The 15,529-nt window shown below is 25.6% G+C and overlaps 3 long non-coding RNA genes across 4 annotated transcripts; 1 reads left to right on the top strand and 2 right to left on the bottom strand.

Moving 5' to 3' along the window:
- Window positions 1-2,185: 2,185 nt before the first annotated feature.
- LOC136079608 (uncharacterized) lies at window positions 2,186-5,361 on the bottom strand. The gene is made up of 3 exons (XR_010638075.1): window positions 4,626-5,361; window positions 4,257-4,353; window positions 2,186-2,333 (listed from the first exon to the last, which is right to left on the bottom strand). It is a non-coding gene; the product is annotated as an uncharacterized LOC136079608 (long non-coding RNA).
- Window positions 5,362-7,269: 1,908 nt separating this feature from the next.
- Window positions 7,270-9,519, top strand: LOC136079607 (uncharacterized). Of its 2 annotated transcripts, XR_010638074.1 has the most exons (4): window positions 7,270-7,475; window positions 7,675-7,771; window positions 8,579-8,651; window positions 9,334-9,519. It is a non-coding gene; the product is annotated as an uncharacterized LOC136079607 (long non-coding RNA). The 2 variants fall into 2 exon arrangements; XR_010638073.1 differs by lacking the exon at window positions 8,579-8,651 and having other exon boundaries at window positions 7,273-7,475.
- Window positions 9,520-12,964: 3,445 nt separating this feature from the next.
- On the bottom strand, window positions 12,965-14,418 carry LOC136079007 (uncharacterized). The gene is made up of 2 exons (XR_010637856.1): window positions 13,983-14,418; window positions 12,965-13,158 (listed from the first exon to the last, which is right to left on the bottom strand). It is a non-coding gene; the product is annotated as an uncharacterized LOC136079007 (long non-coding RNA).
- Window positions 14,419-15,529: the final 1,111 nt, after the last annotated feature.

Below are 15,529 nucleotides of genomic sequence, written 5' to 3'. Positions count from 1 at the left end.
TTGAACTCGAATTCGAAATTTAAAACTAAATGCGTATTTTTTTGGTATCAACGGCGGTATGTTATACGTGATCAATACTCCGAGTATTTACAATACTAGATATGCCGACTGGGATGTCGTTATCTATAAGCAATGACGTTGCTGATACGGAGTCAAAGATAAAATATTTATAGATAAATTTGTATTTAATATTTTAGATAATATATCAAGTTATTAATGTGTTTTTACTGTTATTAATGATTTAATAACTCATAACCCGTATTACGGATTACTTACTGCTAGTCATTATCATTATGTTATGAACTTATATTAGTTAATAAAATTGTATTAAATATTCTCTGGTTATCGTGTTTTATACGTATTTAAATGCGAGTTTGATACTCAGTAGGCGTCGTATTGTATACCTGTCTTTATACGCATCTGATGTCTATTTTTAATGCGCGTTTGACACGATAAAATGGCTAACTTATATTCGTAAATAATGCGTATTCTGGAAAGTTTTAAATGCGCATGTAATACCAGGAAAATATCGTATTGAATATTCTCTGGTTATCGTATTTTATACGTGTTTACAAGAGTTTCAAATGCGAGTCTGATACCCTGTATGCGTCGTATTGTATACCTGTCTTTATACGCATCTAATGCGTATTTCTAATGCGTGTTCGATACAATAAAATGGCTAACATAGATACCACATCGATACGTATTTAAACGAGTTTCTAATGCGCATTTACAACTAAATTTGCCAACTGGGTTAGGCACAAGAAATATTTAGATTAAAAAATGAGTGGTGTTCTTTTATATGGTATTTTGGATCAAGGAATTCGATTTTTTTATTTAGGTTATATTTTACGCGCGTAAAAGACAGTTACACGCGTATGCGCGCTTGACGCGTCATAGGTACGCGTAAAAATTATTTTTAATGAAAAATTTAAATTTTTTGACCCAAAATACGATAATATTGATGTATCGCATAATTATATATGATAGTTATACAATTTTTGCCGTTTTTTCACCTTTCTGACTCACTGTGCGCCGCGCTAAAGAGCTTAATAATTCCCAGTCGGCAAATTTAGTTGTAAATGCGCATTAGAAACTTGTTTAAATACGTATCGATGTGGTATGTATGTTAGCCATTTTATCGTGTCGAACACGCATTAGAAATACGCATTGGATGCGTAGAAAGACAGGTATACAATACGACGCCTACTGAGTATCAGACTCGCATTTGAAACTCTTGTAAACACGTATAAAACACGATAACCATAGAATATTCAATACGATATTTTCCTGGTATTACATGCGCATTTAAAACTTTCCAGAATACGGATTATTTACGAATATCCCAGTCGGCATATCTAGTATTGTAAATACTCTGAGTATTGATCACGTATGACATACCGCCATTGATACCAGAAAAATGCGCATTTAGTTTTAAGTTTCGAACTCGAGTTCAATACCACTTATTTATCAAAAATACGTATTTATAATATTTGATCATAATCGGATATGATATCGAATCCGATTTTGATCATATATTAACAAATAAGGGGGAAAACGAAAATCTTTGCTTATAAAGCGCGTGCTATTTCCCAGTCGGCAAATTTAGTTGTAAATGCGCATTAGAAACTCGTTTAAATACGTATCGATATGGTATGTATGTTAGCCATTTTATCGTGTCGAATACGCATTAAAAATACGCATTAGATGCGTATAAAGGCACGTATACAATACGACGCCTACTGAGTATCAAACTCGCATTTGAAACTCTTGTAAACACGTATAAAACACGATAACCAGAGAATATTCAATACGATATTTTCCTGGTATTACATGCGCATTTAAAACTTTCCAGAATACGCATTATTTACGAATATTTGTTAGCCATTTTATCGTGTCAAACGCGCATTAAAAATAGACGTATAATGCGTATAAAGACAGGTATACTATACGACGCCAACTGAGTATCAAACTCGCATTTAAACACGTATAAAACACGTATAAAACACGATAACCAGAGAATATTCAATACAATTTTATTAACTAATATGAATTCATAACATAATGATAATGACTAGCAGTAAGCACCCCGTAATACGGGTTATGAGTTATTAAATCATTAATACCAATAAAAACACATTAATAACTTGATATATTATCTAAAAAATTAAATACAAATTTATCTATAAATATTTTAACTTTGACTTCGTATCAGCAATGTCATTGCTTATAGGTAACGACATAAAGACCGCATTAACATCAGTTGAGTTCTTTTTAAAATCTGTCACAACACAGGTACCAGAAAAGGAAAGTCAAGTAAAGCCTGCAAATACCTAAAAAAAGACATGAAAAAAAAAAATTACAATTTTTAATTACAAAAGTACTATTTGCATCTTATTGTTAGTAGAATTAGGATAATAATAACAGAAAATATATGAACCTGTCATTTCGAAAAGGACACAAGTCCATTTACTAAAACTTTTCAAAATCAACAAAAATATGATTTTTATTAAAATAATGTCTAGTTTGCTAAAGAAATTAAACATAGAAGTAGATAAATAAAGAACGTATATAACTTATGTATTTTTTGTTTTTTATAAAAAAAACATAAATCATACAGAAATTTTTAATTCAAACTTATAAACTAACTGCTAAAAGTTTTGGACTTATGTCCTTTTCGAAATGACAGGTTCATATATTCTGTCTACAGAATAATTAAAAAAGATTATAAAAAGGCTAGACAACACAATGTATACATTGTTACTATAGTAACACTGGCAAATAACACCACAACTTAATAAGATATTTTATTAACTTGAATACTTGGACTAAAAAGATTTTATTTATTACAATATTTGAACAATCAAGGGACAATTATAGTTAAACAATTTGAGCAACTATATCATAAAATAGTAAGCAACTCGTAAAATATTTCTTATAAATGGTCATTATCATTTGTGGTATTAAGAAATACGTAAGAGCTCAGTAATTACATAAGTTTTATTAAATCTCCCACTCATCTAAGAGAGAGAGAGAGAGAGAGAGAGAGAGAGAGAGAGAGAGAGAGAGAGAGAGAGAGAGAAAGAGAGAAAGTGTTTCCAAAGCAGCATGTTAACAAATGTAAAAAGCACGAAATAAATAGTAGTAACTGGTTTTATTATGTTTCCAGTAAACAAAATTATTTTTACCTTGATTAAAAGCTAATTTCCAGCATTTCTTAATTAAGCTCCAGCTTCTCTCTAACTGTTGACTAATGATTAATAGAGTAAATTTCACATCATACTAAATTTGCAAAATTAAAACCATGTTTCAACAGTTAGCTAACTAATCAAAAGATGACAAAGGGAAAACTAACTAAAAAAAAATGAAAAAAAGAACATAATTATGATAGAAATTATAAAAAAAAAAAATTATTTAGATTTAAAAGTGTTAATTGTTACTATAAATAGTTAAACTCATACTTTACTTTGTTCTGAAGCATCTAAAGTAAAATCAAATTAACAGACATTAACACTGCTTGACACTGAATTCTGTCAAGTAAGCCTTCTGCATGCCGAGTTACATTTCTTACATTTCAACAACGATTAATTTCATCCTGCCTAGATCTATTTTTTTCATTTGACAGCTATTTTCAAGTTGCCTTATAGCATTTTACATTAATAACTTTGTTGAGCCTAATACTATCTATTTCAATTTCACTGTTATCATTAAACATATTACTAGTAATCTTACTATTGTTACATTTGAATAAATGAACATAAAAGAATCTTACAAATTGTGATCTTTTCTAATCAAAGACTTTATTCAAACTTAAGATTTATTGAAATCCATATCTTTTTATATGTTTATATACATAAGTTGTTAATCAAAAATATTAAACAATATTTATTTACATCAATTATTTTTAATTTAACAAAGAATCTACAATGCACAAAATTATTTTTACCTTAATGAACAAAAATAATAATAATGCACAAACTTGTATAAAATATTGAAGCAATGTCAGTCAGTATATTTTACTCTAAAGTAATTATATATATATATATATATATATATATATATATATATATATATATATATATATATATATATATATATAAATATACTGAAATATAGGCAGATTTAAGTTTATAAACTTTCGTGTCAACAAATTACAGTCAGTTTTCCATGTTAAATACACAAAATATATATCTAATATAATATATATCAAATATAAAATAAATCCAATATAAAATAAAACAAAATAGTAAACTTACTCAAACCAGTATCACTTACACCGTGTGAAGTAACTAAAAAACACTTCAGTTCTTTTCAATCACTCTAAAAAATAACTTTCAGCTCTTTCCAATAGCACTAAAAAATAAAACAAAACTTGCTTAGCTGAGTTGCCTAGTTTAGAAGAATCTGAAAACAAATAAGTAAAAAACCAAGAACAAACAAACATTTATTTTTTAGAACTACTATATTTAAACAAATTAAATAAAACAAAGAAGAACGCCAATTCTCCTTAAAAGCTAAAAAAAATTTTCAGCTCAAATTTGCTTGCAGACTTTGCTTGTAAAATAAAATGTGAATAAGAAACACATTTAGAAAAGCCTAGAAAAAATTCATAAAAATTTACATACATTTGTTCTTTTATATCGCATAAATCCATCATATGATAAATCTGAAATGAAAAAATGTAACTGATAAGTAAATACAAAGAAAAACATCAAATATGAATCGAAAATCAATATATCTGATAGAGATATGATATCATGATAAGAGAGTAGTAGTTTTTAAATATTGTTATTTCATGTTAGCTTTTAGAAAACAAATCATGTTGGTACTTCATGGTTCTAAAAATTCAAATTGAGATATAAACAAAATGTATATATGGCAAAATGATTTTTCTTGAGTGGCTTTTAGTGAATGATTAAAAGCAGTGAGTTTCAATAATAAAACCACTTATAATTTTTAACAATAGACACCAACATAAAGGTAAGCCAAATGTAACAACATTAGGAACATGAATAACAACTTTACGCAAAATCTTGCTCAACACGTTTGCCAAGTCGCACACCTTGAAAACATGGAAACAACATAATATAAACATATATAATAACTATAAAACACAATACATTTATTTAACTTTATATAACATATATAAACACCTCATATAATATTTATATACACAATAGATACATTTTATACTATTTTAATGACACATTTATAAAACAGTTACATAACACATATTACCACATACATATATTTATCAAAAACTTTTTAACTTTGAACATAATATAAACATATATGCAAACTATAAACATATATAACTTGAATTGCGCGAACAAAAAATTTTAAAATAACATGAAAAAATCTAAAAAGATTCATATATATGTTCATATATAAAAACATATATCTTGTAATAAAATATCAAATTATAATTATATTTAATCTAAATCAAATACTTATTGAATAAAGAGCAAAAAACAGATAGAAGAACTGCAATCCTTATAACAAAATTTAACGTTTAGCAACAATGAAATGTCAGTGTTGGCTCGAAATATTAATTTATTTTTCAAAATTTTTTAAAACAGTACAAAAAAAAGGTAATAGCATAACAGAAATGTTAATAAAATAATAATCAACATAATAAAATAAGCAAGGTACGAAATTATAGGATTTATAATATATTTGAATTATATTAATTTAGGACTTCATAAAACTAAATAAATTTAAAAGTAGTGATAAATATTTTTATGATATTTTTATGAAAGTTTTATGATTTTTTATGATATTTTTATGATATTTTTATGAAAGTTTTAGTAACTTTTTTAGTACAAAAAAGTACTGTAACTATATTGGAGATATGCGATACTGCTTTAGCAGAACGATATCTCTTCATACAACTTTTCATGTATTCCTGACTATTCTTTTTCATTCCAGACAAACTTTTTACTAAATTTCTCAAGAGAAAACTTTTTAATTTAAATTTTGCTTTCACCATTTCAGTTTAAGCATGCGCTTTAAAGCAAAGATTTTTGTTTTTCCGTTATATGTTGATATTTGATCAAAATCGGGTACGATATCGTACCCGATTTTGATCAAATATTATATAATACGTATTTTTGATAAATAAGTGGTATTGAACTCGAATTCGAAACTTAAAACTAAATGCGTATTTCTCTGGTATCAACGGCAGTATGTTACACGTGATCAATACTCCGAGTATTTACAATACTAGATATGCCGACTGGGTTTATTGACATTTCTGTTATGCTATTACCTTTTTTGTTCTGTTTTAGAAAATTTAAAAAAATAAGTTAAAATTTTGAGCCAACACTGACACTTTAATTGTTGCTAAACGTTAAATTTTGTTATTAGGATTGCAGTTCTTTTATCTGTTTTTTGTTCTTTATTCAATAAGTATTTGATTTAAGTTAGATATGATTATAATTTGATATTTTATTACGAGATATATGTCTTTATATATAAACCTTTTTAGATATTTTCATGTTATTTTTAAATTTTTTGTTCACACAATTCAAGTTATATATGTTTATAGTTTGCATATGTGTTTATATTATGTTCAAAATTAAAAAGTTTTTGATAAATATATGTATGTGGTAATATGTGTTATATAATTGTTTTATAAATGAATTTTTAAAATAGTATAAAATGTATCTATTGTGTATATAAATATTATAAGAAGTGTTTATATATGTGTTACAAATTTAAATAAATATATTGTGTTTTATAGTTAGTATTTATGTTTATATTATGTTGTTTCCATGACATAGAAACAACATAATATAAACATATATACTAACTATAAAACACAATATATTTATTTAAATTTATATAACATATATAAACACTTCTTATAATATTTATGGACCATGTTTTCAAAGTGTGTGACTTGGCAAACGTGTTGAGCAAGATTTTGCATAAAGTTGTTATTTATGTTACTAATGTTGTTACATTTGGCTTACCTTTATGTTGGTGTCTATTGTTAAAAATTATAAGTGGTTTTATTATTGAAAGTCACTGCTTTTAATCATTCACTAAAAGCCACTCAAGAAAAGTCATTTTGCCACATATACATTTTGTTTATATCTTAATTTGAATTTTTAGAACCATGATGTACCAACATGAATTGTTTTCTAAAAGCTAACATGAAATAACAATACTTAACAACTACTACTCTCTTATCATGACATCTTATCTCTATCTGTTATATTGATTTGTGATTCTTATATGATGTTTTTCTTTGTATTTACTTATCCATTACATTTTTTTATTTCAGATTAATCATATGATGGATTTATGCAATATAAAAGAACGAATATATGTAAATTTTTATGAATTTTTTAAAAACATCTGCTAATAGTTAGTCCAGTCAACGTTCAAACTTCAATTTTGCATATGTCATCTTTAAGTAGTTTCTAGGCTTTTCTAAATGTGTTTCTTATTCACATGGTTTTACAAGCAAGGTATGCAAGCAAATTTGAGCTGAAAGTTTTTTTTTAGCATTTAAGGAGAATTGGCGTTACACTTTTTTAAATTTAATTTGTTTAAATATAGTAGTTTTAACAAATAAATGTTTGTTTGTTCTTTGTTTTTTTACTTATTTGTTTTCAGATTCTTAAGAACTTGCCAACTTATCTAAGTAAGTTTTTTTTTTCTTTTTAGTGCAATTGGAAAGAGCTGAAAGTTATTTTTTAAAGCAATTGAAAAGAACTGAAGTGTTTTTTAGTTACTTCACACGGTATAACTGATACTGATTTGAGTAAGTTTACTATTTTGTTTTATTTTATATTGGATTTATTTGATATTTGATATATGTTATATTTGATATATATTTTATGTATTTAACATGGAAAACTGACTGTAATTTGTTGACACAAAAGTTTATAAACATAAATCTGCCTATATTTCAGTATATTTTATATTTCTCTGTATCTTTATAAATATTCTTTCTTAGAAAAAATAACAGACTAGAAAAAATAAATAAATTTCTTTGAAAGTAGTTGAAAAAAATGATGATGTATTTCCATATTTCATTGTGTAAAGTGTAATACCACTTTTTAAAGATATGTGAATAGATATATAGGGGAACATGGGGCAAGATGAAACTGTTTCGAAAAACGCCTGTATCTTAGTCTGTCCAAAAAATAAAATTTACCTTTAGCTGGTGATGTAGCGATGTAATAAATCAAGTCAAACGAGGATAATAAGTTTTTTTCTCAATGTCAGAAAAACTTTTTTAATACTTAGCTTTCGTCACAAAAATAATATTTAAAAAGAAACCATTGATAAATCTAGTAAAATTAATCTACTTCCCTTTCAGCTAAAGTCAACTGTTATATTTAGTTTTGCTTAAGAGATAACTGTAGGTTGTCATCTTGCCCCATTCGTCATTTTACCCCATGTTCCCCTATATATATATATATATATATATATATATATATATATATATATATATATATATATATATATATATATATATATATATATATATATATATATATATATATATATATATATATATATATATATATATATATATATATATATATTTAAATAATTAATTTAGAGTAAAATATACTGATTGGCATTGCTTCATTTTTTTATACAAGATTGTGCATTTATTATTTTTATGCATTAAGGTAAAAATAATTTTGTGCATTGTAGTCAAGATTCTTTTTTAATTAAAAATAATTGATGTAAATAAATGTTGTTTAATGTTTTTGATAAACGACTAATGTATGTAAACATATAAAAAGATATGGATTTCAATAAATCTTAAGTTTAAATAAAGTCTTTGATTAGAAAAGATCACAATTTGTAAGATTCTTTTACGTTCATTTATTCAGTTGCAACAATAGTAAGATTACTGGTAATATGTTTAATGATAATAGTTAAATTGAAATAGATAGTATTAGGCTCAACAAAGTTATTAATGTAAATGCTTATAGGCAACTTGAAAATAGTAGTCAAATGAAAAAAATAGATCATTTCTAAGAAATATTTTACGATTTGCTTGCTATTTTATGGTATAATTGTTTAAATTGTTTAACTATAATTGTCCCTCGATTGTTCAAATATTGTAATAAATAAAATCTTTTCAGTCCAAGTATTTAAGTTAATAAAATATTTTATTAAGTTGTGGTGTTATTTGCCAGTGTTACTACATTGTGTTGTCTAGCCTTTTTATAATCTTTTTTAATTATTCTGTAGTCACGGAATATATATTTTCTGTTATTATTATCCTAATTCTACTAACAATACAATGCAAATAGTACTTTTGTAATTAAAAATTGTAATTTTTTTTTTAATTTTATTTTTTAGGTATTTTCAGGCTTTCCGTTTCTGGTACCTGTGTTGTGACAGATTTTAAAAAGAACTCAACTGATGTTAATGCGGTCTTCGTCGTTAACTATAAGCAATGACGTTACTGAAAGGGAGTCAAAGTTAAAATATTTATAGATAAATTTGTATTTAATTTTTTAGATAATATATCAAGTTATTAATGTGTTTTTATTGTTATTAATGATTTAATAACTCATAACCCGTATTATGGGTTGCTTACTGCTAGTCATTATCATTATGTTATGAATTCATATTAGTTAACAAAATTGTATTGAATATTCTCTAGTTATCGTGTTTTATACGTGTTTAAATGCGAGTTTGATACTCAGTAGGCGTCGTATTGTATACCTGTCTACGCATCTGATGTCGTATTGTATACTGTCTGTATACAGACAGTATACAATACGGCATCTGGGGTCTATTTTTAATGCGCGTTTGACACGATAAAATGGCTAACAAATATTCGTAAGTAATGCGTATTCTGGAAAGTTTTAAATGCGCATGTAATACCAGGAAAATATCGTATTGAATATTCTCTGGTTATCGTGTTTTATACGTGTTTACAAGAGTTTCAAATGCGAGTTTGATACTCAGAAGGCGTCGTATTGTATACCTGTCTTTATACGCATCTAATGCGTATTTCTTATGCGTATTCGACACGATAAAATGGCTAACATACATACCACATCGATACGTATTTAAACGAGTTTCTAATGCGCATTTACAACTAAATTTGCCGACTGGGATATGTTAGCCATTTTATCGTATCAAACGCGCATTAAAAATAGACATCAGATGCGTATAAAGATACCTAGACGATATTTCGTCTGACTTTTTTTTTTCCCGTGAACTTTGGCAAGTCAGACGAGAAAACTTTGGTTTTTGCGCTAATGCAATTTATCATCTACCGGAACAAATATGTTCCTGCGGCTTTGCTTTGATCTTAATAAAACATCGTAAAGTTTCGGGGGGATTTATTTTAAGAAGGCGCTAAAATTTAATTAAATTATCAGTGCTACTCAGAAGCTATATGACAAACGAAAAGGATAATTTAGAGAATGCTTTTAAAATAGTTTGTGAGTTATTTTGTATTAAATCTTTGAAGGATTACCAAAAAGAATCTTTAATAGCTCTCAGCAATGGCGTAGATTGTTTTGTTTGCCAACCAACATGCAGTGAAAAATAAATTGTGTTTTAATGTTTACTCTTTTTCACTTTAAACTTGTCAGGAGAAGGAGAAAGCACCTGATGGTATTCGATATGAATATGTACTAAGATGTGAAATAATAAAATTTTAGTTGTTTCTCTGCTTTTGAGTTTAATGAAAGATCAAGAAAACATTCTTAGTAAAAAGGGAATCAAAGTAGCTTCTATGAAGCATAATAAACAAAGAAAAAATATTGAAAATGATCAAACAGAGGTAATAATTGTCATTATTATACATTTGTTTTGTTACCAAATAAAGTTTTCCATTTCTCTAGAAATGGTCTAGTTTTTACTTGGTAATTACCCTGAGAAATTATACATTTTTTTCTGAAAGTTTTTTTAAATTTTGGAATTTTGATTTTAATTTTATGTAGAAAACATGAAAATATTTTTTAGTGAATGCAAAATAGTTAATCATTTATTGAGAAATTTTTAATGCTAAATGCATTTATCATTTATTATGATATTTCATTAATTCTAAATGCGTTATGCATTTATTATGAAATATTATATTATTCTGATATTGAATTTAGACATGCATCAAGTGAATTTTTTTTTTTTTAATAATGGAGTTTTGTTTATTGTTTAAAGTATATATTGTTTTTTTTAGATAAACTACAATAAAGCAAATATTAAGTAGTAAAATTTTGTTTACCTGAAGCCATGGTAACAACTAATAGATCAATTGTCAATGACTCTGTCTTTAAACAGAAACTTGTTGCAATTGTAATTGATGAAAGCCATTGTGCAAAAAAGTGGTAAGTGATTTTTTTATATAGATAAACTTGCTACGTAAAGTAAACATTAATATTTACAACTTTAATGTCAGACCTTATCGTAATGCATAAAATTATTTTTAAAATAAAAAATTTTGCTCATTGAAAGAAAAGATAAATGCATTACCTATAGCACTATATAAGTTAAATCTTGTGATTTACATCATTTTATTTATACCTTATTTTTCTGTGATTATTATAGGGTATGTTCAAGTACATAATCAGATGCATTTTGGTCTCATTATAATAGACTCTCGAATTGCGATCATTTGTCCCTAAAAGAATTCCAGTATTGGCATTGACACCAACTGCAGCTAAAAGTACTGCTGACTTTGTTATTGATAACCTTTGTATGCATAGTTTGGTTATTATATCATCTACACCAAAAGGAAGAAATCTTAAATACTTATTACATATTGACTCAAGAGATCCAGAGAAATTTTTCTACCCAGTTGTTCAACATATTCTTTTGAATACTTATTCAGCTAAAAGAACTTTAGTCTACTTTCACAAAGAGCTCGGAGAAAAATATAAAAGCCATCTTGATAGACCATATGGTCTATCAAATTCCAAAACAGATGATGATTTTAATGATAAAAAATCTAATAATACAAAGATCAAGCTTCAATTTGTTTGTTCAAAAGTATTCTACAATCAGTTTTTTCTGCTGTTGGTGTAGATATCAATATTCTTTGTGAGTTTTCTTAAGAATTTTACGATCTCTTGATATGTCATTTATATTTTATGTATTTTTGCTAATATTCTTTTTACATTTGTATAACATGTTTTACAAATACAATGATAGTTATTTGAATATATTAGCTTTTCATTTGTGCTTTTTTCTATATTTAAATCAGCCTATGTTTTTTTCCCCTTTTTATCCCATAGAATAATTTTCATAGAACCATCATCATAAGATGAATACTTTTGTGTGGATTTTATATCATGAAGATATAAAATCCACACGTTTAATGAACTTGGACCTCAGAAGGTTGCGATCTTTTTTTTTTGAAATGGTAAAAAGTTTTTTTTTAAGCAATAAAACAAACAACTTATCCATTTATTAAAAACTGGATACCAATAAAAGAGTTGTTGCAATAAAAGAGTACATAAAAACTTATGAGTATATAAAAAGCAAAACAAAATGTTTTAATTTAATAAATTAAATTTGAAGTTAATCTGACTAAATTTGGCGACTGCTTATGAGTAAGAAAAAAATATATATATTTATTATTATTTTTATAAATCTGCAATCAGAAAAAACTTGAATGTGTCTTTTTTTAGTTTGAATGTTAAAAATACGGGTTAACTAAAATATATATGACGTATCTTAAATTTGGTAAAATGGTTGATAATTTGTTGAAAATGGTTGATAGTTGTTTTTTAAAAAGTTTATTACCCCCGTCCTAAAACCTGCTTAGCGTAAATATTTTTCGCTATTATTAATTTTTTTAAATAACCAAAGTTTTCTCGTCTGACTTCCCAAAGTTCACGGGAAAAAAAAGTCAGACGAATTATCGTCAAAAAGATACCATACGACGCCTACTGAGTATCAAACTCGCATTTAAACACGTATAAAACACGATAACCAGAGAATATAATAAACTATTAATAACAATAAAAACACATTAATAACTTGATATATTATCTAAAATATTAAATACAAATTTATCTATAAATATTTTAACTTTGACTCCGTATCAGCAACGTCATTGCTTATAGGTAACGACATAAAGACCGCATTAACATCAGTTGAGTTCTTTTTAAAATCTGTCACAACACAAGTACCAGAAAAGGAAAGTCAAGTAAAGCTTGCAAATACCTAAAAAAAGGACATGAAAAAAAAATTACAATTTTTAATTACAACAGTACTATTTGCATTTTATTGTTAGTAGAATTAGGATAATAATAACAGAAAATATATGAACCTGTCATTTCAAAAAGGGCACAGGTCCATTTACTAAAACTTTTCAAAATCAACAAAAATATGATTTTTATTAAAATAATGTCTAGGTTGCTAAAGAAATTAAACATAGAAGTAGATAAATAAAGAACGTATATAACTTATGTATTTTTCTTTTTTTATAAAAAAAACATAAATCATACAGAAATTTTTAATTCAAACTTATAAACTAACTGCTAAAAGTTTTGGACTTATGTCCTTTTCGAAATGACAGGTTCATATATTCTGTCTACAGAATATTTAAAAATGATTATAAAAAGGCTAGACAATGTATACATTGTTACTATAGAAACGCTGGCAAATAACACCACAACTTAATAAGATATTTTATCAACTTAAATACTTGGACTAAAAAGATTTTATTTATTACAATATTTGAACAATCAAGGGACAATTATAGTTAAAAAATTTGAGCAACTATATCATAAAATAGTGAGCAACTTGTAAAATATTTCCTATAAATGCTCATTATCATTTGTGGTATAAAGAAATACATGAGAGCTCAGTAATTACATAAGTTTTATTAAATCTCCCTCTCATCTAAGAGAGAGAGAGAGAGGAAAAGAAAGTGTTTCCAAAGCAGCATGTTAACAAATGTAAAAAGCACGGAATAAATAGGTTTTATTATGTTTTTATTATTTTACTGGTTTTATTATGTTACCAGTAAACAAAATTATTTTTACCTTGATTAAAAGCTAATTTCCAGCATTTCTTAATTAAGCTCCAGCTTCTCTCTAACTGTTGACTAATGATTAATAGAGTAAATTTCAAATCATACTAAATTTACAAAATTAAAACCATGTTTCAACAGTTAGCTAACTAATCAAAAGATGACAAAGGGAAGACAAACTAAAAAAAAAAAAATGAAAAAAAGAACATAATTTTGATAGAAATTATAAAAAAAAAATCAAATTATTTAGATTTAAAAGTGTTAATTGTTACTATAAATAGTTAAACTCATACTTTGCTTTGATCTGAAGTGTCTAAAGTAAAATCAAATTAACAGACATTAACACTGCTTGACACTGAATTCTGTCAAGTAAGTTTTCTGCACGCCGAGTTGCATTTCTTACATTTCAACAACGAATAATTTCATCCTACCTAGATCTATTTTTTTCATTTGACAACTATTTTCAAGTTGCCTATTAGCATTTTACATTGATAACTTTGTTGAGCATGATACTATTTATTTCAATTTCACTGTTATCATTAAACATATTACCAGTAATATTACTATTGCTACAATTGAATAAATGAACGTAAAAGAATCTTACAAATTGTGATCTTTACTAATCAAAGACTTTATTTAAACTTAAGATTTAATAAATTCCATATCTTTTTATATGTTTATATACATAAGTTGTTTATCAAAAATATTAAACAATATTTATTTACATCAATTATTTTTAATTTAACAAAGAATCTACAATGCACAAAGTTATTCTTACCTTAATGAACAAAAATAATAAATGCACAATCTTGTATAAAAAATTGAAGCAATGTCAGTCAGTATATTTTACTCTAAAGTAATTTTATATATATATATATATATATATATATATATATATATATATATATATATATATATATATATATATATATATATATATATATATATATATATATATATATATATATATATATATATATACTAATATATAGGCAAATTTAAGTTTATAAACTTTCGTGTCAACAAATTACAGTCAGTTTTCCATGTTAAATACACAAAATATATATTTAATATAATATATATCAAATATAAAGTAAATCCAATATAAAATAAAACAAAATAGCAAACTTACTCAAATCAGTATCAAGTAACTAAAAAACACTTCAGTTCTTTTCAATCACTCAAAAAATAACTTTCAGCTCTTTCCAATAGCACTAAAAAATAAAACAAAACTTGCTTAGCTGAGTTGCCTAGTTTATAAAAATCTGAAAACAGATAAGTAAAAAACCAAGAACAAACAAACATTTATTTGTTAGAACTACTATATTTTAACAAATCAAATTAAACAAAGAATAATGCCAATTCTCCTTAGAAGCTAAAAAAAATTTTCAGCTCAAACTTGCTTGCAGACCTTGCTTGTAAAATAAAATGTGAATAAGAAACATTTAGAAAAGCCTAGAAAAAATTCATAAAAATTTACATACATTTGTTCTTTTATATCACATAAATCCATCATATGATAAATCTGAAATGAACAAGTGTAATGGATAAGTAACTACA

The sequence above is a fragment of the Hydra vulgaris genome, chromosome 04, assembly GCF_038396675.1.
Source record: "Hydra vulgaris chromosome 04, alternate assembly HydraT2T_AEP".
Taxonomy (NCBI): domain Eukaryota; kingdom Metazoa; phylum Cnidaria; class Hydrozoa; order Anthoathecata; family Hydridae; genus Hydra; species Hydra vulgaris.
This window is presented reverse-complemented; position numbering and strand designations above follow the sequence as displayed.